At 38.5% G+C, this 26059-nt stretch overlaps 10 non-coding genes across 10 annotated transcripts; all 10 read right to left on the bottom strand.

Annotated features, from left to right (window-relative positions):
• Nucleotides 1-2794: 2794 nt before the first annotated feature.
• On the bottom strand, nt 2795-2866 carry Trnap-agg (transfer RNA proline (anticodon AGG)). The gene has a single exon. It is a non-coding gene; the product is annotated as a tRNA-Pro (tRNA).
• Nucleotides 2867-3878: 1012 nt separating this feature from the next.
• On the bottom strand, nt 3879-3950 carry Trnap-agg (transfer RNA proline (anticodon AGG)). The gene has a single exon. It is a non-coding gene; the product is annotated as a tRNA-Pro (tRNA).
• A 3133-nt stretch (nt 3951-7083) lies between these two features.
• On the bottom strand, nt 7084-7155 carry Trnap-ugg (transfer RNA proline (anticodon UGG)). The gene has a single exon. It is a non-coding gene; the product is annotated as a tRNA-Pro (tRNA).
• Nucleotides 7156-10530: 3375 nt separating this feature from the next.
• On the bottom strand, nt 10531-10602 carry Trnap-agg (transfer RNA proline (anticodon AGG)). Its single transcript has one exon. It is a non-coding gene; the product is annotated as a tRNA-Pro (tRNA).
• A 1034-nt stretch (nt 10603-11636) lies between these two features.
• Nucleotides 11637-11708, bottom strand: Trnap-agg (transfer RNA proline (anticodon AGG)). The gene has a single exon. It is a non-coding gene; the product is annotated as a tRNA-Pro (tRNA).
• A 2447-nt stretch (nt 11709-14155) lies between these two features.
• Trnap-cgg (transfer RNA proline (anticodon CGG)) lies at nt 14156-14227 on the bottom strand. The gene has a single exon. It is a non-coding gene; the product is annotated as a tRNA-Pro (tRNA).
• Nucleotides 14228-14858: 631 nt separating this feature from the next.
• Nucleotides 14859-14930, bottom strand: Trnap-ugg (transfer RNA proline (anticodon UGG)). Its single transcript has one exon. It is a non-coding gene; the product is annotated as a tRNA-Pro (tRNA).
• Nucleotides 14931-17994: 3064 nt separating this feature from the next.
• Trnap-agg (transfer RNA proline (anticodon AGG)) lies at nt 17995-18066 on the bottom strand. Its single transcript has one exon. It is a non-coding gene; the product is annotated as a tRNA-Pro (tRNA).
• Nucleotides 18067-19097: 1031 nt separating this feature from the next.
• On the bottom strand, nt 19098-19169 carry Trnap-agg (transfer RNA proline (anticodon AGG)). Its single transcript has one exon. It is a non-coding gene; the product is annotated as a tRNA-Pro (tRNA).
• A 3849-nt stretch (nt 19170-23018) lies between these two features.
• Trnap-cgg (transfer RNA proline (anticodon CGG)) lies at nt 23019-23090 on the bottom strand. Its single transcript has one exon. It is a non-coding gene; the product is annotated as a tRNA-Pro (tRNA).
• Between the last annotated feature and the right edge of the window lie 2969 nt (nt 23091-26059).

Here is a 26059-nt window from a genome sequence, read left to right as displayed (position 1 = left end):
AAATATACGGGAAGTAGTAAACTCTGAACCTCAACTTGCACGCATGTGTATCTATTTCACTACATACCTTTGCATTTTTGCTTGTTGCAGTCATTAGAGTGCGGCCATGCTGGGGCAGCATCTTGAACAATTTTAGTCAAGCGAATCAACCCAAGTACTTATTTCTTTTTTAGAAGCCAGTTGCGTATTTTGTCGTTTTTGCTATTGATCAACCGCTAAGTTACGGTGACATAAAAACACCAACACCGGCTGCCAAGCTGTTGAGGACGACAAACACAGAAATAAGACACACACACACACAGATATATATATCCAGCATGGCCACAGTGAAATGACTGAAACTAGTAAAAGAATAGTATATATATATATATATATATATATATATATATATATATATATATATATATATATATATATATATATATATATATATATATATACATATATATATATATATATATATATATATATATATATATATATTTTTTTTATGTATGTATTAGGACGGGCTTCCATCAGATTCCCCAAAAAATAAGAACTTGGTCGGCCGGAGGCTAGAGTAGAAGACACTTGTCTAGAGCAGTGACTCTCAACCACTTTTTTTTTTTTATCTATGGTCCCCTTCGGGTACTTTTTCAGGTGGGCCACCATTCCCATAGCCATTAGATGTTTGAAAGTTAATTTTACAGATACTGCTTTCAAAATTATTATTTTGCTGATCGCATATTCAGTTTGGCGGAACTATGTCGGTTGAACTATGTGAAAGATTAGAGAGAGAAACATGGCGGTTTCACCTCAGAACGTAAAGACGGGCAAAATGTTGCTAAGCACTTTGTCCGGCATGATAACGATTCTGCCAGCTCGCTTCCCTCGAAACATGCGAAATATCAAAAACACAATCTCGTTCAATTTACTATGCCAAATTCTTTGCAAAAAAACTTGCAAGTTGCATTAAATAATGTTCATATCTTTTTTTTTGTTTTTCTTTTTTTTTTCTGTGTGAATGTTCAGCTTACATAACCGGTCTGAAATCAAAAGCCTTCTGTAGGAATCATAAACTTTCTTGTCCATCATGGAATGTGTTTCCACATTTAAAGTTTAACAAATGGAAGAACAATAAAAATAGATATTGTTATTATTTGGGGATGATCTCGGCCTAACTATTCAGTCTGAAGATGGAATGGACAGGGCAAAACCAGAGGGGAGAGGAGAAACAAAGAACAGGAAGTCATAGAAGAGGTTTACAGAATGTGTGATGAAATAACTCTGACAATGCAAAAATACCTACTCCAGAAGCAAGGGAAACTAATACAAATAGCCACAAAACACGAGCAAAACAAAAAACTGTTTTCAGTATTTAAGGAAGCTGACAAATACAAACAAGAAATCAATCTACCTAACAAATACGAAGAAGAAGAAGAAGAAACAACAAAAGCTATAAAACAAATGAAATCCAAACTAAAACTAGAACAGCAACGGACCATGATAAAACGATGGCAAGAAAAGCCCCTACATAGTAAATACTGGGCTAAACTAAATGCGAAAGAAATAGACAGAGAAAAATCCCAGCAATGGCTGAGAAGCTCAGGACTCAAAGCAGAGACTGAAGGATTTTTAATTGCTGCACAAGACCAAAGCCTTCCCACCAGAAATTACCAAAAACACATAATGAAAAGAAATATAACAAGTAACTGTAGAATATGTGGAGATCGACAAGAAACAATAAATCATATTATCTCTGGCTGCCCAGTCCTGGCTAAGAAGGAATATATCCACAGACACGACAGAGCTGGGACCTATATACACTGGAAGCTATGCCAACATTATGGAATAACAACAGAAAAAAGATGGTGTAAACACACACCAGAAAAGGTCACAGAAAACGAGAAAGCAACCGTACTCTGGGATATGCCAATACACACAGATAGAGAAATTAAGGAAAATAGACCAGATATAGTTGTCAAAGATCATGAAGAAAAAAAATGCTTTCTAATCGATGTATCAATACCAGCAGATGACAACGTTTCTCTAAAAGAAATGGAAAAACTTTCAAAATACAAAGACGTGGAAATAGAGATAACTCGAATGTGGAATCTAAAAACAGAAACAATTTCTTTCATAGTAGGTGCCTTAGGTATAATAAAAAAATATTCAGACAAATACATAACAAAAATAGCAGGACTTACAAATATATATAACATACAGAAAATTGCACTACTGGGTACTGCACACATCCTACGCAAAACACTTTCAATACAGTAAACATAAGAGCACCACAGCAAACCACAGCACATACCCAAGGCGCACAGAGCTGCGCTCGGTAGTGAAGTGAAAGCACGTTATAAAAATAAAACTACTGAATAATAATAATAATAATAATAATAATAAATGCCGGGATGCAGTACCAGGCAGTGGTTCTCGTGGCTTCTGATCTTAATTGATTGGAAGTATTATCACGTACATTGTTTTGTCTTGGTATAAAAGATGGGCTACAGCAAATATTCTGCTTAATACCACAGATTTGCTTGTCAGTTGTTTGACGTTAACCAGTTGAGCATGTCCCTTGGTGACTGGCGATATGTGCATCTCTGATCATGAGCAGAAGTAGTGGGGGAGCTTCTTCCCAACATCCACGCCTGTGCTTATGTTAAAAAATCTTTGCGAAAAAGTTTCAAGCTGAAAGTAACTCATAAAAATCTACAGAATTTAAAATTGGGTTGAGGAAATAAAAAAAAAACGTTTTAAATAATATAGTATCAGAAGTGTAAATATAAAAAAAAAGCAGAAAATTAATGGGCTCGTCCGGGATTCGAACCCGGGACCTCTCGCACCCTAAGCGAAAATCATACCCCTAGACCAACGAGCCAACTGACAATTCTCGCAGAAAATTATCTAGTAATTGTAACTATGTAGTGGCGAGTTCAGTATCATGGAGTGGTACTTAAACAAGGATCTTCTACAATAGCTTGATGTGTGGCTGTTGAACTTCTCTTTCTGTCTTTCGCTCTTTCTCTCTCTATCTCTGTTTATGTGTGTGTATATGTGTTAGTGAGAGAGTGTACGCGCATATGTGTTGGTGTATGTATGTATTTGCCTTTGGCGCCAACATTCTATCACTTGGCAGCTGTTGTTGGTTTGTTTATGTCGCCGTGATATAGCGGTTCGGTGAAAGAAACCCCATAAAATAAATATCAGACACAAAAAATAGGTATTGTGGATTCATTCGACTACACCCTTCAGTCCTCCAGCATGATCGCAGTCCAGTAGCTAAAGCAATTAAAGGACGAAAAATAAATTCGACGTAAATTCGACAAGGATCGAGAAACGGACGGGAGTTTTTAACATGAATAGGCGCTGGCGTGGCTTTGTGGTAGGAAGCTTGTTTCCCAACCACATGGTTCCGGGTTCAGTCCCACTGCGTAGCACCTTGGGCAAGTGTCCTCTACTATAGCCTCAGGCCGACTAAGCCTTGGGAGTGGATTTGCTTGGAAACTGAAAGAAGCCCGTCGTATATATGTATATATATATATATATATATATATATATATATATATATATATATATATATACACGTATGTATGTATATATTTGTGGGTTTGTATCTGTGTTTGTCCCCCACCATCACTACCATCACCGCTTCACAATGGATGTTGGTGTATTTACGTCCCCTTAACCTAGCAGTTCGGCAAAAGACGCCGATAGAATAAGTACCGGGTTTGCAAAGAATAATTCCAGTGGGTCGATTTCTTCGACTAAAAGGCGTTGCTCCAGCATGACCAGAGTCAAAATGACTGAAACAAGTTAAAAGGAGAAGAATGTAAAAGAATAAGAGAGTAATTCAAGCCATTACAAAAAAAAAACAAAGGAAAACGTAAATTGGGCTCGTCCGGGATACGAACCCGGGACCTCTCGCACCCTAAGCGAAAATCATACCCCTAGGCCAACGAGCCAACTGATGAAATCGAAGGCTTTTACAATGAACACTAAAATCGAAAGCTCTTAAATCCAACTCTTTCTCATGTCCATCTGTTTTACTCTATGGAACACATCATTTGTGATAGAATGTAATGTTCTATGATCGGTTTATTATAATTATCAATCCGTCATAGTATTATACATGATCTACAGCTCATCTTTTATTTTTTACTTTTTACTTGCTTTTGTCAATAGAACGCGGCAACGCTGCCGCACCGCCTTGAAGACATTTTAGCCGAACAAATCGACCTCTGTACTTATCATTTTCTGATAGCCTCCTGCTTATTCTAATATTAGTTGTTAACGATAGAAGAAGGCTTTGTAGCAAATATTAATTAGTGCGTCCAACCTAACTTGGAATATTGTTTATAACGCCGTAGACTGCGGTAAACGTCCCAAGAAATTATCCGTGTAGATGACAAATGCTTAGAAACAGATATAATATGGGCAGACGATATTTCGGTAGCACCGGCACATGGCACTGTTGTATCACGGGATTTCTCCATATCGCGGATCATCAGCGACAGGTAGCCAAATTCCGGATGCCAGAACGACAAATCAGACAAACCGATATAGTTTTAACACTGGTTAATCTGTCAGTGAACAGATATTGGTATCAAGTTTTTAGCACAAGGCCAGCAGTTTCGGGAGAAGGGTAAGTTGATTACATCGACCCCAGTGCTCAACTGGTACTTATTTTATCGACCACGAAAAGATGAAAGGCAAAGTCGACCTCGGCAGAATTTGAATTCAGAACATCAAGCCGAACGAAATACCGCTAAGCCTTTTGCCCGGCGTTTTAACGCCTCTGCCAGTAAGCCGCCTTACACTGCAATAAATGCTAGGGGTCAGGTAGGCAACGCCGTTTCAAGTGTTTTAACGACAAGAATCACCACTAGCTTCATCGGGTGACTTACCCTTTATTTATGAAATATGAATGAAAGTGAAGCGACAAAAAGTTCAGATGGTGCTGGATACGAACCCGTGGCCCGTGGACCCCGAAAACAGGATCATGGAGACCAATAAGTCTCCTGCACCGCTGCGTCCCCATTGTTTGCATTTTGGTTTACAGTCAATTCGCTGTGTGGTAAGTAGCTTGCTTACCAGCCACATGGTTCCGGGTTCAGTCCCACTGCGTGTCACCTTGGGCAAGTGTCTTCTACTATAGCCTCGGGCCGACCAAAGCCTTGTGAGTGGATTTGGTAGACGGAGACTGAAAAGAAGCCCGTTTTATATATATATATATATATATATATATATATATATATATATATATATATATGTATATATATATATATATATTTATATATATATATATATATATATATATATATATATATATATATATATATATATATGTATATATATATATATAAATATATATATATATATATATGTATGTATGTATGTATGTATGTATGTATGTGTGTGTATATGTTTGTGTGTGTGTCTTTGTCTCACCAACATCGCTTGACAACCGATGGTGTGTTTACGTCCCCTTAGCGGTTCGGCAAAAGGAACCAATAGAATAAGTACCTGACTTGCAAAGAATAAGTCCTGGAGTCGATTTGCTCGACTAAAGGCGGTGCTCCAGCATGGCCGCAGTCAAGTGACTGAAACAAATAAAAGAGTAAAAGAGTAAATTGCGGGTAAATATATATAAGACGACGGAAGTGTGTTCAGCTATTTTGCCGAACGACCTATGCAAATGATTTGTTTCTAATGATCAAATGTATGTGCTGTACATTGGCTCGCTCCTCCCCTCAAATCAACGTTACCTAAACAGGTGCACAGTGTACCACACGTCAGGTGTCGAAGTGATCACAGTACAAAATGAGTTGAAGTGATTTACTCGGGAACACAACGCTCCACGCGGTTTAGGAGTTGAAACCCTCAATGGTAGGGTGACAAACACACATACATACATACATACATACATACATACATACACACGTATGAGTGGCTGTGCGGTAAGTAGCTTGCTTACCAACTGATTTCGGGTTCAGTCCCACTGCGTGGCACCTTGGACAAGTGTCTTCTACTTTAGGTTTGGGCCGACCAAAACCTTGTGAGTGGATTTGGTAGACGGAAACTGAAATAAGCCCGTCGTATATATATATATATATATATATATATATATATATACACATGTATGTGTGTGTGTATATGTTTGTGTGTCTGTATTTGTCCCTCCCAACATCGTTTGACAATCGATGCTGGTGTGTTTACGTTCCTGTAACATAGCGGTTCGACAAAATAAAATGATACAACAAACTCGTTCAATTTACTATGCCAAAAATTTTGCAATAAAACCTTCCTTGCAAGTTGAATTCAACACATCAAACTATCTCGAATTTAGAATTGAGTTACAGATATTTCAAACGGTGTTTTAAAAAGTGTAACATCATAAAAATTAAGGGGCTCGTCCGGGACCTCTCGCACCCGAAGCGAAAATCATACCTCTAGACCAACGAGCCAACTGTGAAAACAACAATTGAACATATATAAGAAATAGTAAACTCTGAAACTTTTCTTTCACACTTATGTCTCTATTTCACGCCAAGTAGAATCACCGCTTCAAGGGTTAAAGAGAGAATCATTTTATCGATTCAATGAAATTGAAGAAATTTGTGAAACCATTTTTATTTTCTTCCTACTATAAGCACAGGGTCTTGAATTTTGGGGAGAAGGGCAAGTCGATTACATCGATGCCAGTGTTTAAATGGCGCTTATTTTATTGATCCCATGAGATCGAACTTCTTTCATCCTTCGTGGATGCTAAAATAAAATGCTTGGGGAATATTCAAACCCGAAAGAAAAATATTCACTGTATTTATCAGTGGAAAAATTTCCCTCTGTAGACAGTTAGGTGTAAACAAACTACGTAAGTTTGGAGTATTCACTAAGCAGGCTGATGAAGGGATGCACTTCTCGGGGGTTTTCTCCTCTTCAGCCCCAGAAACCGGAAAGGGAAACGCTGTGAGTTTCGAACTGCGCACATCACTGCTTAGAGTTTTCGTTCCGCATTTTAGATTTATTTCTGTGCCAAAATATTTTGTAGAAAATATAGAGTAACAGTTATTTTATTTTATTTATTTAAAAATGACAGGGCTCGTCCGGGATTCGAACCCGGGACCTCTCGCACCCAAAGCGAGAATCATACCCCTAGACCAACGAGCCTCGCCTGCTCGCGGTAGTCTAAATTATCATATTTCTTCTTAAAAAGCAAATATTAATAAGTGAATCCGAAAATATACGGGAAGTAGTAAACTCTGAACCTCAACTTGCACGCATGTGTATCTATTTCACTACATACCTTTGCATTTTTGCTTGTTGCAGTCATTAGAGTGCGGCCATGCTGGGGCAGCATCTTGAACAATTTTAGTCAAGCGAATCAACCCAAGTACTTATTTCTTTTTTGGAAGCCAGTTGCGTATTTTGTCGTTTTTGCTATTGATCAACCGCTAAGTTACGGTGACATAAAAACACCAACACCGGCTGCCAAGCTGTTGAGGACGACAAACACAGAAATAAGACACACACACACACAGATATATATATCTAGCATGGCCACAGTGAAATGACTGAAACTAGTAAAATAATAGTATATATATATATATATATATATATATATATATATATATATATATATATATATATATATATATATATATATATATATATATATATATATATATATGTATGTATATATATGTATGTATTAGGACGGGCTTCCATCAGATTCCCCAAAAAACAAGAACTTGGTCGGCCGGAGGCTAGAGTAGAAGACACTTGTCTAGAGCAGTGACTCTCAACCACTTTTTTTTTTTTATCTATGGTCCCCTTCGGGTACTTTTTCAGGTGGGCCACCATTCCCATAGCCATTAGATGTTTGAAAGTTAATTTTACAGATACTGCTTTCAAAATTATTATTTTGCTGATCGCATATTCAGTTTGGCGGAACTATGTCGGTTGAACTATGTGAAAAATTAGAGAGAGAAACATGGCGGTTCCTTGTAATGAATGCATCCAAAGCAAAATCTTTCCATGGGCCAGTAAAATAATATTGTGGACCCAATTTATTATTTTGCATATGTGGACCCACAAAACTGTTATATGGACTCCGGTTAAGAACCACTGGTTCAGAGGTGTGGTTCTCTTCTCCGATGCGAGAGGTCTCAGGTTCAAGTCACAGATGAGTACCGGTTAATTATTTTATTCAATAATAACCGGAGATATTCTGAAACATCGGAAATATCCTATAGGCACAAGGTTCGACGTTCTGAGCGAAAGGGTTAGATTACATCGACTCCTGCGTTCAACCCCTACTTATTTCAGCCCCGAAAGGGTGAAAAAATTTCACCCCAGAACGTAAAGACGGGCAAAATGTTGCTAAGCACTTTGTCCGGCATGATAACGATTCTGCCAGCTCGCTTCCCTCGAAACGTGCGAAATATCAAAAACACAAACTCGTTCAATTTACTATGCCAAATTCTTTGCAAAAAAACTTGCAAGTTGCATTAAATAATGTTCATATCGTGTTTTTTGTTTTTCTATTTTCTTTTCTGTGTGAATGTTCAGTTTACATAACCGGTCTGAAATCAAAAGCCTTCTGTAGGAATCATAAACTTTCTTGTCCATCATGGAATGTGTTTCCACATTTAAAGTTTAACAAATGGAAGAGCAATAAAAATAGATATTGTTATTATTTGGGGATGATCTCGGCCTACCTATTCAGTCTGAAGATGGAATGGACAGGGCAAAACCAGAGGGGAGAGGAGAAACAAAGAACAGGAAGTCATAGAAGAGGTTTACAGAATATGTGATGAAATAACTCTGACAAATAATAATAATAATAATAATAATAATAATAATAATAATAATAATAATAATAATACTACAGCTGGCATTATCAATGAAGGTAGCCACAATTGGCCTAGACACCTATATGAAAAACTCTGAGGACTGGATGCTAAAACTTGTCTTAAAATATGAAAGCAAGAAAGCATCTTACTCAGTAACAAAACAGGCAAAGGAATATCTAAGTGAATTCCAATTGCAACAAATTCAAGAATTAGACGAACTAGAAACACCTACAGAAAAAGCTAAGCGCTTGAAAACCCGTGCTAAAATTGCTGCCTTAGCTATTATGACTGAAAAATGGCATGGAAAACCTCTCAATGGCAAATACCCAAAGAGAGCGAATAATGCAGATATTGACAAAGCCCTTACCCACCAATGGTTAATGGCCTCTGGCTTGAAATCAGAAACAGAGGGGTTTATCATAGCAGCCCAAGATCAATGCCTACCTACAAAGAACTACCAGGCCAACATATTAAAGAACGGCAGCTCCCCATTATGTCGTATATGCCAACAACAAAATGAGACCATCGATCATGTTGTCTCCATGTGCAGTCTGCTTGCGCCTACAGAGTATCTCAACAGGCATGATAGAGCTGCACAATATATTCACTGGGTAATATGCAAAAACCTGGACTTGCCCCATGATAAAAACTGGTGGGAACACAAACCACCCCCAGTACTTGAAAATGATCACATTGCACTCCTCTGGAACTTCACCATTCAAACTGACAGAAAGATAGACGCAAATAGGCCAGACATCATACTGAAAGACTTCAGACAAAAATCATGCCTCCTCATTGATATGACTGTCCCAATTGATATAAACGTATCTGTCAAGACCTACCAAAAACTGAGCAAATATAAAGATCTTGAAATAGAAATTAGCAAAATGTGGAATCTGAAGACGAAAACAATACCTATTGTCATAGGTGCCCTGGGAATGACAGCGAAACGGGCTGATTACTACCTAGCTCAGATACCAGGAAACCCCAAAATGGCTGAAGTCCAAAAGATAGTGCTCATGGGAACTGCCCATATCCTACGTAAAATACTGTCTATGTGATCTCAAATTTTAAAGCAAACATAATTTTCTTATGGTTTCTTAAACATTCACTTGAACAAAACTGTACAAATCCAAATATATGGTACCCTAGGCATAACACCTACATGAACTTCTAACTTGTTGTCTCTTGAGGTCTCTGGGTGAGACTTGGATCCAACTTGTACAAATGCAAAACAAAAGTCAAACATAAAATAATAATAATAATAATAATAATAATAATAAATGCCCGGATGCAGTACCAGGCAGTGGTTCTCGTGGCTTCTGATCTTAATTGATTGGAAGTGTTATCACGTACATTGTTTTGTCTTGGTATTAAAGATGGGCTACAGCAAATATTCTGCTTAATACCACAGATTTGCTTGTCAGTTGTTTGACGTTAACCAGTTGAGCATGTCCCTTCGTGGCTGGCGATATGTGCATCTCTGATCATGAGCAGAAGTAATTGGGGAGCTTCTTCCCAACATCCACGCTTGTGCTTATGTTAAAAAATCTTTGCGAAAAAATTTCATGCTGAAAGTAACTCATAGAAATCTACAGAATTTAAAATTGGGTTGAGGAAATAAAGAAAAAAACGTTTTAAATAATATAGTATCAGAAGTGTAAATATAAAAGAAAAGCTGAAAATTAATGGGCTCGTCCGGGATTCGAACCCGGGACCTCTCGCACCCTAAGCGAAAATCATACCCCTAGACCAACGAGCCAACTGACAATTCCCGCTGAAAATTATCTAGTAATTGTAACTATGTAGTGGCGAGTTCAGTCTCTTGGAGTGGTACTTAAACAAGGATCTTCTACAATAGCTTGATGTGTGGCTGTTGAACTTCTCTTTCTTTCTTTCGCTCTTTCTCTCTATATCTCTGTTTATGTGTGTGTATATGTGTTAGTGAGAGAGTGTACGCGCATATGTGTTGGTGTATGTATGTATTTGCCTTTGGCGCCAACATTCTATCGCTTGGCAGCTGTTGTTGGTTTGTTTATGTCGCCGTGATATAGCGGTTCGGTGAAAGAAACCCCATAAAATAAATATCAGACACAAAAAATAGGTATTGTGGATTCATTCGACTACACCCTTCAGTGCTCCAGCATGATCGCAGTCCAGTGGCTAAAGCAATTAAAGGAGTAAAAATAAATTCGACGTAAATTCGACAAGGATCGAGAAACGGACGGGAGTTTTGAACATGAATAGGCGCTGGCGTGGCTTTGTGGTAAGAAGCTTGTTTCCCAACCACATGGTTCCGGGTTCAGTCCCACTGCGTAGCACCTTGGGCAAGTGTCTTCTACTATAGCCTCAGGCCGACTAAGCCTTGGGAGTGGATTTGCTTGGAAACTGAAAGAAGCCCGTCGTATATATGTATATATATATATATATATATATATATATATATATATATATATATATATATATATATATATATATATACACGTATGTATGTATATATTTGTGGGTTTGTATCTGTGTTTGTCCCCCACCATCACTACCATCACCGCTTCACAATGGATGTTGGTGTATTTACGTCCCCTTAACCTAGCAGTTCGCTAAAAGACGCCGATAGAATAAGTACCGGGTTTGCAAAGAATAATTCCAGTGGGTCGATTTCTTCGACTAAAAGGCGTTGCTCCAGCATGACCAGAGTCAAAATGACTGAAACAAGTTAAAAGGAGAAGAAGAATGTAAAAGAATAAGAGAGTAATTCAAGCCATTACAAAAAAAAAAAAAAAAAAGAAAACGAAAATTGGGCTCGTCCGGGATTCGAACCCGGGACCTCTCGCACCCTATGCGAAAATCATACCCCTAGGCCAACGAGCCAACTGATGAAATCGAAGGCTTTTACAATGAACACTAAAATCGAAAGCTCTTAAATCCAACTCTTTCTCATGTCCATCTGTTTTACTCTATGGAACACATCATTTGTGATAGAATGTAATGTTCTATGATCGGTTTATTATAATTATCAATCCGTCATAGTATTATACATGATCTACAGCTCATCTTTTATTTTTTACTTTTTACTTGCTTTTGTCAATAGAACGCGGCAACGCTGCCGCACCGCCTTGAAGACGTTTTAGCCGAACAAATCGACCTCTGTACTTATCATTTTCTGATAGCCTCCTGCTTATTCTAATATTAGTTGTTAACGATAGAAGAAGGCTTTGCAGCAAATATTAATTAGTGCGTCCAACCTAACTTGGAATATTGTTTATAACGCCGTAGACTGCGGTAAACGTCCCAAGAAATTATCCGTGTAGATGACAAATGCTTAGAAACAGATATAATATGGGCAGACGATATTTCGGTAGCACCGGCACATGGCACTGTTGTATCACGGGATTTCTCCATATCGCGGATCATCAGCGACAGGTAGCCAAATTCCGGATGCCAGAACGACAAATCAGACAAACCGATATAGTTTTAACACTGGTTAATCTGTCAGTGAACAGATATTGGTATCAAGTTTTTAGCACAAGGCCAGCAGTTTCGGGAGAAGGGTAAGTTGATTACATCGACCCCAGTGCTCAACTGGTACTTATTTTATCGACCACGAAAAGATGAAAGGCAAAGTCGACTTCGGCAGAATTTGAATTCAGAACATCAAGCCGGACGAAATACCGCTAAGCCTTTTGCCCGGCGTTTTAACGCCTCTGCCTGTAAGCCGCTTTACACTGCAATAAATGCTAGGGGTCAGGTAGGCAACGCCGTTTCAAGTGTTTTAACGACAAGAATCACCACTAGCTTCATCGGGTGACTTACCCTTTATTTATGAAATATGAATGAAAGTGAAGCGACAAAAAGTTCAGATGGTGCTGGATACGAACCCGTGGCCCGTGGACCCCGAAAACAGGATCATGGAGACCAATAAGTCTCCTGCACCGCTGCGTCCCCATTGTTTGCATTTTGGTTTACAGTCAATTCGTTGTGTGGTAAGTAGCTTGCTTACCAGCCACATGGTTCCGGGTTCAGTCCCACTGCGTGACACCTTGGGCAAGTGTCTTCTACTATAGCCTCGGGCCGACCAAAGCCTTGTGAGTGGATTTGGTAGTCGGAGACGGACAAGAAGCCCGTCGTATATATATATATATATATATATATATATATATATATATATATATATGTATATATATATATATATATTTATATATATATATATATATATATATATATATATATATATATATATATATATATATATATGTATATATATATATATAAATATATATATATATATATATGTATGTATGTATGTATGTATGTATGTATGTGTGTGTATATGTTTGTGTGTGTGTCTTTGTCTCACCAACATCGCTTGACAACCGATGGTGTGTTTACGTCCCCTTAGCGGTTCGGCAAAAGGAACCAATAGAATAAGTACCTGACTTGCAAAGAATAAGTCCTGGAGTCGATTTGCTCGACTAAAGGCGGTGCTCCAGCATGGCCGCAGTCAAGTGACTGAAACAAATAAAAGAGTAAAAGAGTAAATTGCGGGTAAATATATATAAGACGACGGAAGTGTGTTCAGCTATTTTGCCGAACGACCTATGCAAATGATTTGTTTCTAATGATCAAATGTATGTGCTGTACATTGGCTCGCTCCTCCCCTCAAATCAACGTTACCTAAACAGGTGCACAGTGTACCACACGTCAGGTGTCGAAGTGATCACAGTACAAAATGAGTTGAAGTGATTTACTCAGGAACACAACGCTCCACGCGGTTTAGGAGTTGAAACCCTCAATGGTAGGGTGACAAACACACATACATACCTACATACATACATACATACATACATACACACGTATGAGTGGCTGTGCGGTAAGTAGCTTGCTTACCAACTGATTTCGGGTTCAGTCCCACTGCGTGGCACCTTGGACAAGTGTCTTCTACTTTAGGTTTGGGCCGACCAAAACCTTGTGAGTGGATTTGGTAGACGGAAACTGAAATAAGCCCGTCGTATATATATATATATATATATATATATATATATATACACATGTATGTGTGTGTGTATATGTTTGTGTGTCTGTATTTGTCCCTCCCAACATCGTTTGACAATCGATGCTGGTGTGTTTACGTTCCTGTAACATAGCGGTTCGACAAAATAAAATGATACAACGAACTCGTTCAATTTACTATGCCAAAAATTTTGCAATAAAACCTTACTTGCAAGTTGAATTCAACACATCAAACTATCTCGAATTTAGAATTGAGTTACAGATATTTCAAACGGTGTTTTAAAAAGTGTAATATCATAAAAATTAAGGGGCTCGTCCGGGATTCGAACCCGGGACCTCTCGCACCCGAAGCGAAAATCATACCTCTAGACCAACGAGCCAACTGTGAAATCAAGAATTGAACATATATAAGAAATAGTAAACTCTGAAACTTTTCTTTCACACGTATGTCTCTATTTCACGCCAAGTAGAATCACCGCTTCAAGGGTTAAACAGAGAATCATTTTATCGATTCAATGAAATTGAAGAAATTTGTGAAACCATTTTTATTTTCTTCCTATTATAAGCACAGAGCCTTGAATTTTGGGGAGAAGGGCAAGTCGATTACATCGATGCCAGTGTTTAAATGGCGCTTATTTTATTGATCCCGTGAGATCGAACTTCTTTCATCCTTCGTGGATGCTAAAATAAAATGCTTGGGGAATATTCAAACCCGAAAGAAAAATATTCACTGTATTTATCAGTGGAAAAATTTCCCTCTGTAGACAGTTAGGTGTAAACAAACTACGTAAGTTTGGAGTATTCACTAAGCAGGTTGATGAAGGGATGCACTTCTCGGGGGTTTTCTCCTCTTCAGCGCCAGAAACCGGAAAGGGAAACGCTGTGAGTTTCGAACTGCGCACATCACTGCTTAGAGTTTTCGTTCCGCATTTTAGATTTATTTCTGTGCCAAAATATTTTGTAGCAAATATAGAGTAACAGTTATTTTATTTTATTTATTTAAAAATGACAGGGCTCGTCCGGGATTCGATCCCGGGACCCCTCGCACCCAAAGCGAGAATCATACCCTTAGACCAACGAGCCTCGCTTGCTCGCGGTAGTCTAAATTATCATATTTCTTCTTAAAAAGCAAATATTAATAAGTGAATCCGAAAATATACGGGAAGTAGTAAACTCTGAACCTCAACTTGCACGCATGTGTATCTATTTCACTACATACCTTTGCATTTTTGCTTGTTGCAGTCATTAGAGTGCGGCCATGCTGGGGCAGCATCTTGAACAATTTTAGTCAAGCGAATCAACCCAAGTACTTATTTCTTTTTTGGAAGCCAGTTGCGTATTTTGTCGTTTTTGCTATTGATCAACCGCTAAGTTACGGTGACATAAAAACACCAACACCGGCTGCCAAGCTGTTGAGGACGACAAACACAGAAATAAGACACACACACACACAGATATATATATCCAGCATGGCCACAGTGAAATGACTGAAACTAGTAAAAGAATAGTATATATATATATATATATATATATATATATATATATATATATATATATATGTGTGTATGTATGTATGTATGTATGTATTACGGCGGGCTTCCATCAGATTCCCCAAAAAACAAGAACTTGGTCGGCCGGAGGCTAGAGTAGAAGACACTTGTCTAGAGCAGTGACTCTCAACCACTTTTTTTTTTATCTATGGTCCCCTTCGGGTACTTTTTCAGGTGGGCCACCATTCCCATAGCCATTAGATGTTTGAAAGTTAATTTTACAGATACTGCTTTCAAAATTATTATTTTGCTGATCGCATATTCAGTTTGGCGGAACTATGTCGGTTCCTGAGGAATTTCAACCATGTTTCGTGGTCTGCTACCACAACAGCTCCTTTATAGGATCCAGTTAGCTGAAGACATCATCAGGAGGAACCACGTCCGGTTTCGGCCCCTACTCCTCTACCGTTTTGACGTGGCGGGGCCCCTCCTTTCGGAGGTGTCTTCAGCTCTGGTGTTGGGTGCATGTCTTCTTTCTTCTATTCCCTGGCCTCTTCGATGCAGCATCAACAAGTGTCAGCGTCCGACTGATCGTCGTGTCAAGTTCCCCTTTTTATATCTGCTGCTAGGCTCCAGCAGGCAGCCCCAGCTAGTTGTCACGTGACACTGTCTAAATTTCCCGCTGCTAGGGTCCAGTAGGCAGCACCAGCAAGTTGTCACATGACACTGTCTAAACTTCCCGCTGCTAGGCTCCAGCAAGTAGCTCCAGCAAGTTGTCACATGACACTGTCTGAACTTTAACTGACAATGGAGGGCGCGAAGCCACTTCAGTGTCAGCCTGTCTCACCTAGACATGTTATGACTTTCAAGCCATATTCGGTCTTCCCGCTTCAGTCATATATAGAAGCTGGCTTTTTCGACCGCCTCCTGTATCCTCCTTATCAGTTTTCTAAGTTCCGAGTTTGAAAACGTATGTGAAAAATTAGAGAGAGAAACATGGCGGTTCCTTGTAATGAATGCATCCAAAGCAAAATCTTTCCATGGGCCAGTAAAATAATATTGTGGACCCAATTTATTATTTTGCATATGTGGACCCACAAAACTGTTATATGGACTCCGGTTAAGAACCACTGGTTCAGAGGTGTGGTTCTCTTCTCCGATGCGAGAGGTCTCAGGTTCAAGTCACAGATGAGTACCGGTTAATTATTTTATTCAATAATAACCGGAGATATTCTGAAACATCGGAAATATCCTATAGGCACAAGGTTCGACGTTCTGAGCGAAAGGGTTAGATTACATCGACTCCTGCGTTCAACCCCTACTTATTTCAGCCCCGAAAGGGTGAAAAAATTTCACCTCAGAACGTAAAGACGGGCAAAATGTTGCTAAGCACTTTGTCCGGCATGATAACGATTCTGCCAGCTCGCTTCCCTCGAAACATGCGAAATATCAAAAACACAAACTCGTTCAATTTACTATGCGAAATTCTTTGCAAAAAAACTTGCAAGTTGCATTAAATAATGTTCATATCGTGTTTTTTGTTTTTCTATTTTCTTTTCTGTGTGAATGTTCAGCTTACATAACCGGTCTGAAATCAAAAGCCTTCTGTAGGAATCATAAACTTTCTTGTCCATCATGGAATGTGTTTCCACATTTAAAGTTTAACAAATGGAAGAACAATAAAAATAGATATTGTTATTATTTGGGGATGATCTCGGCCTACCTATTCAGTCTGAAGATGGAATGGACAGGGCAAAACCAGAGGGGAGAGGAGAAACAAAGAACAGGAAGTCATAGAAGAGGTTTACAGAATATGTGATGAAATAAATCTGACAAATAATAATAAAAATAATAATAAATTGATGTTTCAATACCAGCAGATGACAACGTTTCTCTAAAAGAAATGGAAAAACTTTCAAAATACAAAGACCTGGAAATAGAGATAACTCGAATGTGGAATCTAAAAACAGAAACAATTCCTATCATAGTAGGTGCCTTAGGTATAATAATAAAAAAATATTCAGACAAATACATAACAAAAACACCAGGACTTACAAATATATATAACATACAGAAAATTGCACTACTGGGTACTGCACACATTCTACGCAAAACACTTTCAATACAGTAAACATAAGAGCACCACAGCAAACCACAGCACATACCCAAGGCGCACAGAGCTGCGCTCGGTAGTGAAGTGAAAGCACGTTATAAAAATAAAACTACTGAATAATAATAATAATAATATAAATGCCCGGATGCAGTACCAGGCAGTGGTTCTCGTGGCTTCTGATCTTAATTGATTGGAAGTGTTATCACGTACATTGTTTTGTCTTGGTATTAAAGATGGGCTACAGCAAATATTCTGCTTAATACCACAGATTTGCTTGTCAGTTGTTTGACGTTAACCAGTTGAGCATGTCCCTTCGTGGCTGGCGATATGTGCATCTCTGATCATGAGCAGAAGTAATTGGGGAGCTTCTTCCCAACATCCACGCCTGTGCTTATGTTAAAAAATCTTTGCGAAAAAATTTCATGCTGAAAGTAACTCATAGAAATCTACAGAATTTAAAATTGGGTTGAGGAAATAAAGAAAAAAACGTTTTAAATAATATAGTATCAGAAGTGTAAATATAAAAGAAAAGCTGAAAATTAATGGGCTCGTCCGGGATTCGAACCCGGGACCTCTCGCACCCTAAGCGAAAATCATACCCCTAGACCAACGAGCCAACTGACAATTCCCGCTGAAAATTATCTAGTAATTGTAACTATGTAGTGGCGAGTTCAGTCTCTTGGAGTGGTACTTAAACAAGGATCTTCTACAATAGCTTGATGTGTGGCTGTTGAACTTCTCTTTCTTTCTTTCGCTCTTTCTCTCTACATCTCTGTTTATGTGTGTGTATATGTGTTAGTGAGAGAGTGTACGCGCATATGTGTTGGTGTATGTATGTATTTGCCTTTGGCGCCAACATTCTATCGCTTGGCAGCTGTTGTTGGTTTGTTTATGTCGCCGTGATATAGCGGTTCGGTGAAAGAAACCCCATAAAATAAATATCAGACACAAAAAATAGGTATTGTGGATTCATTCGACTACACCCTTCAGTGCTCCAGCCTGATCGCAGTCCAGTGGCTAAAGCAATTAAAGGACGAAAAATAAATTCGACGTAAATTCGACAAGGATCGAGAAACGGACGGGAGTTTTGAACATGAATAGGCGCTGGCGTGGCTTTGTGGTAAGAAGCTTGTTTCCCAACCACATGGTTCCGGGTTCAGTCCCACTGCGTAGCACCTTGGGCAAGTGTCTTCTACTATAGCCTCAGGCCGACTAAGCCTTGGGAGTGGATTTGCTTGGAAACTGAAAGAAGCCCGTCGTATATATGTATATATATATATATATATATATATATATATATATATATATATATATATATATATATATATATATACACGTATGTATGTATATATTTGTGGGTTTGTATCTGTGTTTGTCCCCCACCATCACTACCATCACCGCTTCACAATGGATGTTGGTGTATTTACGTCCCCTTAACCTAGCAGTTCGGCAAAAGACGCCGATAGAATAAGTACCGGGTTTGCAAAGAATAATTCCAGTGGGTCGATTTCTTCGACTAAAAGGCGTTGCTCCAGCATGACCAGAGACAAAATGACTGAAACAAGTTAAAAGGAGAAGAAGAATGTAAAAGAATAAGAGAGTAATTCAAGCCATTACAAAAAAAAAAAACAAAAGAAAACGAAAATTGGGCTCGTCCGGGATTCGAACCCGGGACCTCTCGCACCCTAAGCGAAAATCATACCCCTAGACCAACGAGCCAACTGAAGAAATCGAAGGCTTTTACAATGAACACTAAAATCGAAAGCTCTTAAATCCAACTCTCTCTCATGTCCATCTGTTTTACTCTATGGAACACATCATTTGTGATAGAATGTAATGTTCTATGATCGGTTTATTATAATTATCAATCCGTCATAGTATTATACATGATCTACAGCTCATCTTTTATTTTTTACTTTTTACTTGCTTTTGTCAATAGAACGCGGCCACGCTGACGCACCGCCTTGAAGACGTTTTAGCCGAACAAATCGACCTCTGTACTTATCATTTTCTGATAGCCTCCTGCTTATTCTAATATTAGTTGTTAACGATAGAAGAAGGCTTTGCAGCAAATATTAATTAGTGCGTCCAACCTAACTTGGAATATTGTTTATAACGCCGTAGACTGCGGTAAACGTCCCAAGAAATTATCCGTGTAGATGACAAATGCTTAGAAACAGATATAATATGGGCAGACGATATTTCGGTAGCACCGGCACATGGCACTGTTGTATCACGGGATTTCTCCATATCGCGGATCATCAGCGACAGGTAGCCAAATTCCGGATGCCAGAACGACAAATCAGACAAACCGATATAGTTTTAACACTGGTTAATCTGTCAGTGAACAGATATTGGTATCAAGTTTTTAGCACAAGGGTAAGTTGATTACATCGACCCCAGTGCTCAACTGGTACTTATTTTATCGACCACGAAAAGATGAAAGGCAAAGTCGACTTCGGCAGAATTTGAATTCAGAACATCAAGCCGGACGAAATACCGCTAAGCCTTTTGCCCGGCGTTTTAACGCCTCTGCCAGTAAGCCGCCTTACACTGCAATAAATGCTAGGTGTCAGGTAGGCAACGCCGTTTCAAGTGTTTTAACGACAAGAATCGCCACTAGCTTCATCGGGTGACTTACCCTTTATTTATGAAATATGAATGAAAGTGAAGCGACAAAAAGTTCAGATGGTGCTGGATACGAACCCGTGGCCCGTGGACCCCGAAAACAGGATCATGGAGACCAATAAGTCTCCTGCACCGCTGCGTCCCCATTGTTTGCATTTTGGTTTACAGTCAATTCGTTGTGTGGTAAGTAGCTTGCTTACCAGCCACATGGTTCCGGGTTCAGTCCCACTACGTGACACCTTGGGCAAGTGTCTTCTACTATAGCCTCGGGCCGACCAAAGCCTTGTGAGTGGATTTGGTAGACGGAGACTGAAAAGAAGCCCGTCGTATATATATATATATATATATATATATATATATATATATATATATATATATGTATATATATATATATATATATATCATCATAAATATACAGGGATTAGCAATTGAGTTGCTTCTCCAACATACTGAAAATTCAGAAATAGCAGTCAAAGAACTACTGATTCCAAACTACAAATTTTCTCTAAAGCGGATGGCGATATTTATGGCACACATAGAACAAAAAACCGGAGGGAAAAGCGTAAACAAAACCAAGACTTTAGTTAATTGGATACGAATCGTTTCATGGTTAAGTGAATGGAAATTTCACTATTCCAATCTTCAGCCCAAATATTCTTTGAGGTGAGGTGCCTGAACTCACTAGCCGATGAATTCGTAAGTGCCTTTCTTATCGTTGATTTTTGGTGTCGCATGGCCAAAAATTACCGTGAATTTTTTTAGAGACACTTTCAAATTTATCAGAATATTTGGGCTGAAGATTGGAATAGTGAAATTTCCATTCACTTAACCATGAAACGATTCGTATCCAATTAACTAAAGGCTTGGTTTTGTTTACGCTTTTCCCTCCGGTTTTTTGTTCTATGTGTCCCATAAATATCGCCATCCGCTTTAGAGAAAATTTGTAGTTTGGAATCAGTAGTTCTTTGACTGCTATTTCTGAATTTTCAGTATGTTGGAGAAGCAACTCAATTGCTAATCCCTGTATATTTATGATGATAAATAGTTCTACCGATAAAGGTTTTTTTCATACTGAACTACTTGGCAAAATTGTTAATTATTAATTCTATTATTAATTGACGATTCTCTGCCCTTATTCTTGTATATTTTATATTTGATATCTCTAAGTTAGATGGTTAAACCGTAAATCCTTCCACACAGGACTTTTTCATACGGGACTATTTGTGACGCACATGGAATAGATTTTCTTTGAGGTGAGGTGCCTGAACTCGCTAGCCGATGAATTCGTAAGTGCCTTTCTTATCGTTGATTTTTGGTGTCGCATGGCCAAAAATTACCGTGAATTTTTTTAGAGACACTTTCAAATTTATCAGAATATTTGGGCTGAAGATTGGAATAGTGAAATTTCCATTCACTTAACCATGAAACGATTCGTATCCAATTAACTAAAGGCTTGGTTTTGTTTACGCTTTTCCCTCCGGTTTTTTGTTCTATGTGTGCCATAAATATCGCCATCCGCTTTAGAGAAAATTTGTAGTTTGGAATCAGTAGTTCTTTGACTGCTATTTCTGAATTTTCAGTATGTTGGAGAAGCAACTCAATTGCTAATCCCTGTATATTTATGATGATAAATAGTTCTACCGATAAAGGTTTTTTTCATACTGAACTACTTGGCAAAATTGTTAATTATTAATTCTATTATTAATTGACGATTCTCTGCCCTTATTCTTGTATATATATATATATATATATATATATATATATATATATATATATATATATATATATATATATATATATATATATATATATATATATATATATATATATATATATATATGTATATATATATATATAAATATATATATATATATATGTATGTATGTATGTATGTATGTATGTATGTGTGTGTATATGTTTGTGTGTGTGTGTTTGTCCCACCAACATCGTTTGACAACCGATGGTGTGTTTACGACCCCTTAGCGGTTCGGCAAAAGGAACCAATAGAATAAGTACCTGACTTGCAAAGAATAAGTCCTGGAGTCGATTTGCTCGACTAAAGGCGGTGCTCCAGCATGGCCGCAGTCAAGTGACTGAAACAAATAAAAGAGTAAAAGAGTAAATTGCGGGTAAATATATATAAGACGACGGAAGTGTGTTCAGCTATTTTGCCGAACGACCTATGCAAATGATTTGTTTCTAATGATCAAATGTATGTGCTGTACATTGGCTCGCTCCTCCCCTCAAATCAACGTTACCTAAACAGGTGCACAGTGTACCACACGTCAGGTGTCGAAGTGATCACAGTACAAAATGAGTTGAAGTGATTTACTCAGGAACACAACGCTCCACGCGGTTTAGGAGTTGAAACCCTCAATGGTAGGGTGACAAACACAAATACATACATACATACATACATACATACATACACACGTATGAGTGGCTGTGCGGTAAGTAGCTTGCTTACCAACTGATTTCGGGTTCAGTCCCACTGCGTGGCACCTTGGACAAGTGTCTTCTACTTTAGGTTTGGGCCGACCAAAACCTTGTGAGTGGATTTGGTAGACGGAAACTGAAATAAGCCCGTCGTATATATATATATATATATATATATATATATATATATATATATATATATATATATATATATATATATATATATATATATACATGTATGTGTGTGTGTATATGTTTGTGTGTCTGTATTTGTCCCTCCCAACATCGTTTGACAATCGATGCTGGTGTGTTTACGTTCCTGTAACATAGCGGTTCGACAAAATAAAATGATACAACGAACTCGTTCAATTTACTATGCCAAAAATTTTGCAATAAAACCTTCCTTGCAAGTTGAATTCAACACATCAAACTATCTCGAATTTAGAATTGAGTTACAGATATTTCAAACGGTGTTTTAAAAAGTGTAATATCATAAAAATTAAGGGGCTCGTCCGGGATTCGAACCCGGGACCTCTCGCACCCGAAGCGAAAATCATACCTCTAGACCAACGAGCCAACTGTGAAAACAAGAATTGAACATATATAAGAAATAGTAAACTCTGAAACTTTTCTTTCACACTTATGTTTCTATTTCACGCCAAGTAGAATCACCGCTTCAAGGGTTAAACAGAGAATCATTTTATCGATTCAATGAAATTGAAGAAATTTGCGAAACCATTTTTATTTTCTTCCTATTATAAGCACAGGGCCTTGAATTTTGGGGAGAAGGGCAAGTCGATTACATCGATGCCAGTGTTTAACTGGCGCTTATTTTATTGATCCCGTGAGATCGAACTTCTTTCATCCTTCGTGGATGCTAAAATAAAATGTTTGGAGAATATTCAAACCCGAAAGAAAAATATTCACTGTATTTCTCAGTGGAAAAATTTCCCTCTGTAGACAGTTAGGTGTAAACAAACTACGTAAGTTTGGAGTATTCACTAAGCAGGCTGATGAAGGGATGCACTTCTCGGGGGTTTTCTCCTCTTCAGCCCCAGAAACCGGAAAGCGAAACGCTGTGAGTTTCGAACTGCGCACATCACTGCTTAGAGTTTTCGTTCCGCATTTTAGATTTATTTCTGTGCCAAAATATTTTGTAGCAAATATAGAGTAACAGTTATTTTATTTTATTTATTTAAAAATGACAGGGCTCGTCCGGGATGTCTCGCACCCAAAGCGAGAATCATACCCCTAGACCAACGAGCCTCGCTTGCTCGCGGTAGTCTAAATTATCATATTTCTTCTTAAAAAGCAAATATTAATAAGTGAATCCGAAAATATACGGGAAGTAGTAAACTCTGAACCTCAACTTGCACGCATGTGTATCTATTTCGCTACATACCTTTGCATTTTTGCTTGTTGCAGTCATTAGAGTGCGGCCATGCTGGGGCAGCATCTTGAACAATTTTAGTCAAGCGAATCAACCCAAGTACTTATTTCTTTTTTGGAAGCCAGTTGCGTATTTTGTCGTTTTTGCTATTGATCAACCGCTAAGTTACGGTGACATAAAAACACCAACACCGGCTGCCAAGCTGTTGAGGACGACAAACACAGAAATAAGACACACACACACACAGATATATATATCCAGCATGGCCACAGTGAAATGATTGAAACTAGTAAAATAATAGTATATATATATATATATATATATATATATATATATATATATATATATGTATGTATGTATGTATGTATGTATGTATGTATTACGGCGGGCTTCCATCAGATTCCCCAAAAAACAAGAACTTGGTCGGCCGGAGGCTAGAGTAGAAGACACTTGTCTAGAGCAGTGACTCTCAACCACTTTTTTTTTTATCTATGGTCCCCTTCGGGTACTTTTTCAGGTGGGCCACCATTCCCATAGCCATTAGATGTTTGAAAGTTAATTTTACAGATACTGCTTTCAAAATTATTATTTTGCTGATCGCATATTCAGTTTGGCGGAACTATGTCGGTTCCTGAGGAATTTCAACCATGTTTCGTGGTCTGCTACCACAACAGCTCCTTTATAGGATCCAGTTAGCTGAAGACATCATCAGGAGGAACCACGTCCGGTTTCGGCCCCTACTCCTCTACCGTTTTGACGTGGCGGGGCCCCTCCTTTCGGAGGTGTCTTCAGCTCTGGTGTTGGGTGCGTCTTCTTTCTTCTATTCCCTGGCCTCTTCGATGCAGCATCAACAAGTGTCAGCGTCCGACTGATCGTCGTGTCAAGTTCCCCTTTTTATATCTGCTGCTAGGCTCCAGCAGGCAGCCCCAGCTCGTTGTCACTTGACACTATCTAAATTTCCCGCTGCTAGGGTCCAGTAGGCAGCACCAGCATATTGTCACATGACACTGTCTAAACTTCCCGCTGCTAGGCTCCAGCAAGTAGCTCCAGCAAGTTGTCACATGACACTGTCTGAACTTTAACTGACAATGGAGGGCGCGAAGCCACTTCAGTGTCAGCCTGTCTCACCTAGACATGTTATGACTTTCAAGCCATATTCGGTCTTCCCGCTTCAGCCATATATAGAAGCTGGCTTTTTCGACCGCCTCCTGTATCCTCCTTATCAGTTTTCTAAGTTCCGAGTTTGAAAACGTATGTGAAAAATTAGAGAGAGAAACATGGCGGTTCCTTGTAATGAATGCATCCAAAGCAAAATCTTTCCATGGGCCAGTAAAATAATATTGTGGACCCAATTTATTATTTTGCATATGTGGACCCACAAAACTGTTATATGGACTCCGGTTAAGAACCACTGGTTCAGAGGTGTGGTTCTCTTCTCCGATGCGAGAGGTCTCAGGTTCAATTCACAGATGATTACCGGTTAATTATTTTATTCAATAATAACCGGAGATATTCTGAAACATCGGAAATATCCTATAGGCACAAGGTTCGACGTTCTGAGCGAAAGGGTTAGATTACATCGACTCCTGCGTTCAACCCCTACTTATTTCAGCCCCGAAAGGGTGAAAAAATTTCACCCCAGAACGTAAAGACGGGCAAAATGTTGCTAAGCACTTTGTCCGGCATGATAACGATTCTGCCAGCTCGCTTCCCTCGAAACATGCGAAATATCAAAAACACAAACTCGTTCAATTTACTATGCCAAATTCTTTGCAAAAAAACTTGCAAGTTGCATTAAATAATGTTCATATCGTGTTTTTTGTTTTTCTATTTTCTTTTCTGTGTGAATGTTCAGTTTACATAACCGGTCTGTAATCAAAAGCCTTCTGTAGGAATCATAAACTTTCTTGTCCATCATGGAATGTGTTTCCACATTTAAAGTTTAACAAATGGAAGAGCAATAAAAATAGATATTGTTATTATTTGGGGATGATCTCGGCCTACCTATTCAGTCTGAAGATGGAATGGACAGGGCAAAACCAGAGGGGAGAGGAGAAACAAAGAACAGGAAGTCATAGAAGAGGTTTACAGAATATGTGATGAAATAACTCTGACAAATAATAATAATAATAATAATAATAATAATAATAATAAT

Source organism: Octopus bimaculoides, chromosome 1, assembly GCF_046866305.1.
Source record: "Octopus bimaculoides isolate indiv1 chromosome 1, ASM4686630v1, whole genome shotgun sequence".
NCBI classification, from domain to species: Eukaryota; Metazoa; Mollusca; class Cephalopoda; order Octopoda; family Octopodidae; genus Octopus; species Octopus bimaculoides.
This window is presented reverse-complemented; position numbering and strand designations above follow the sequence as displayed.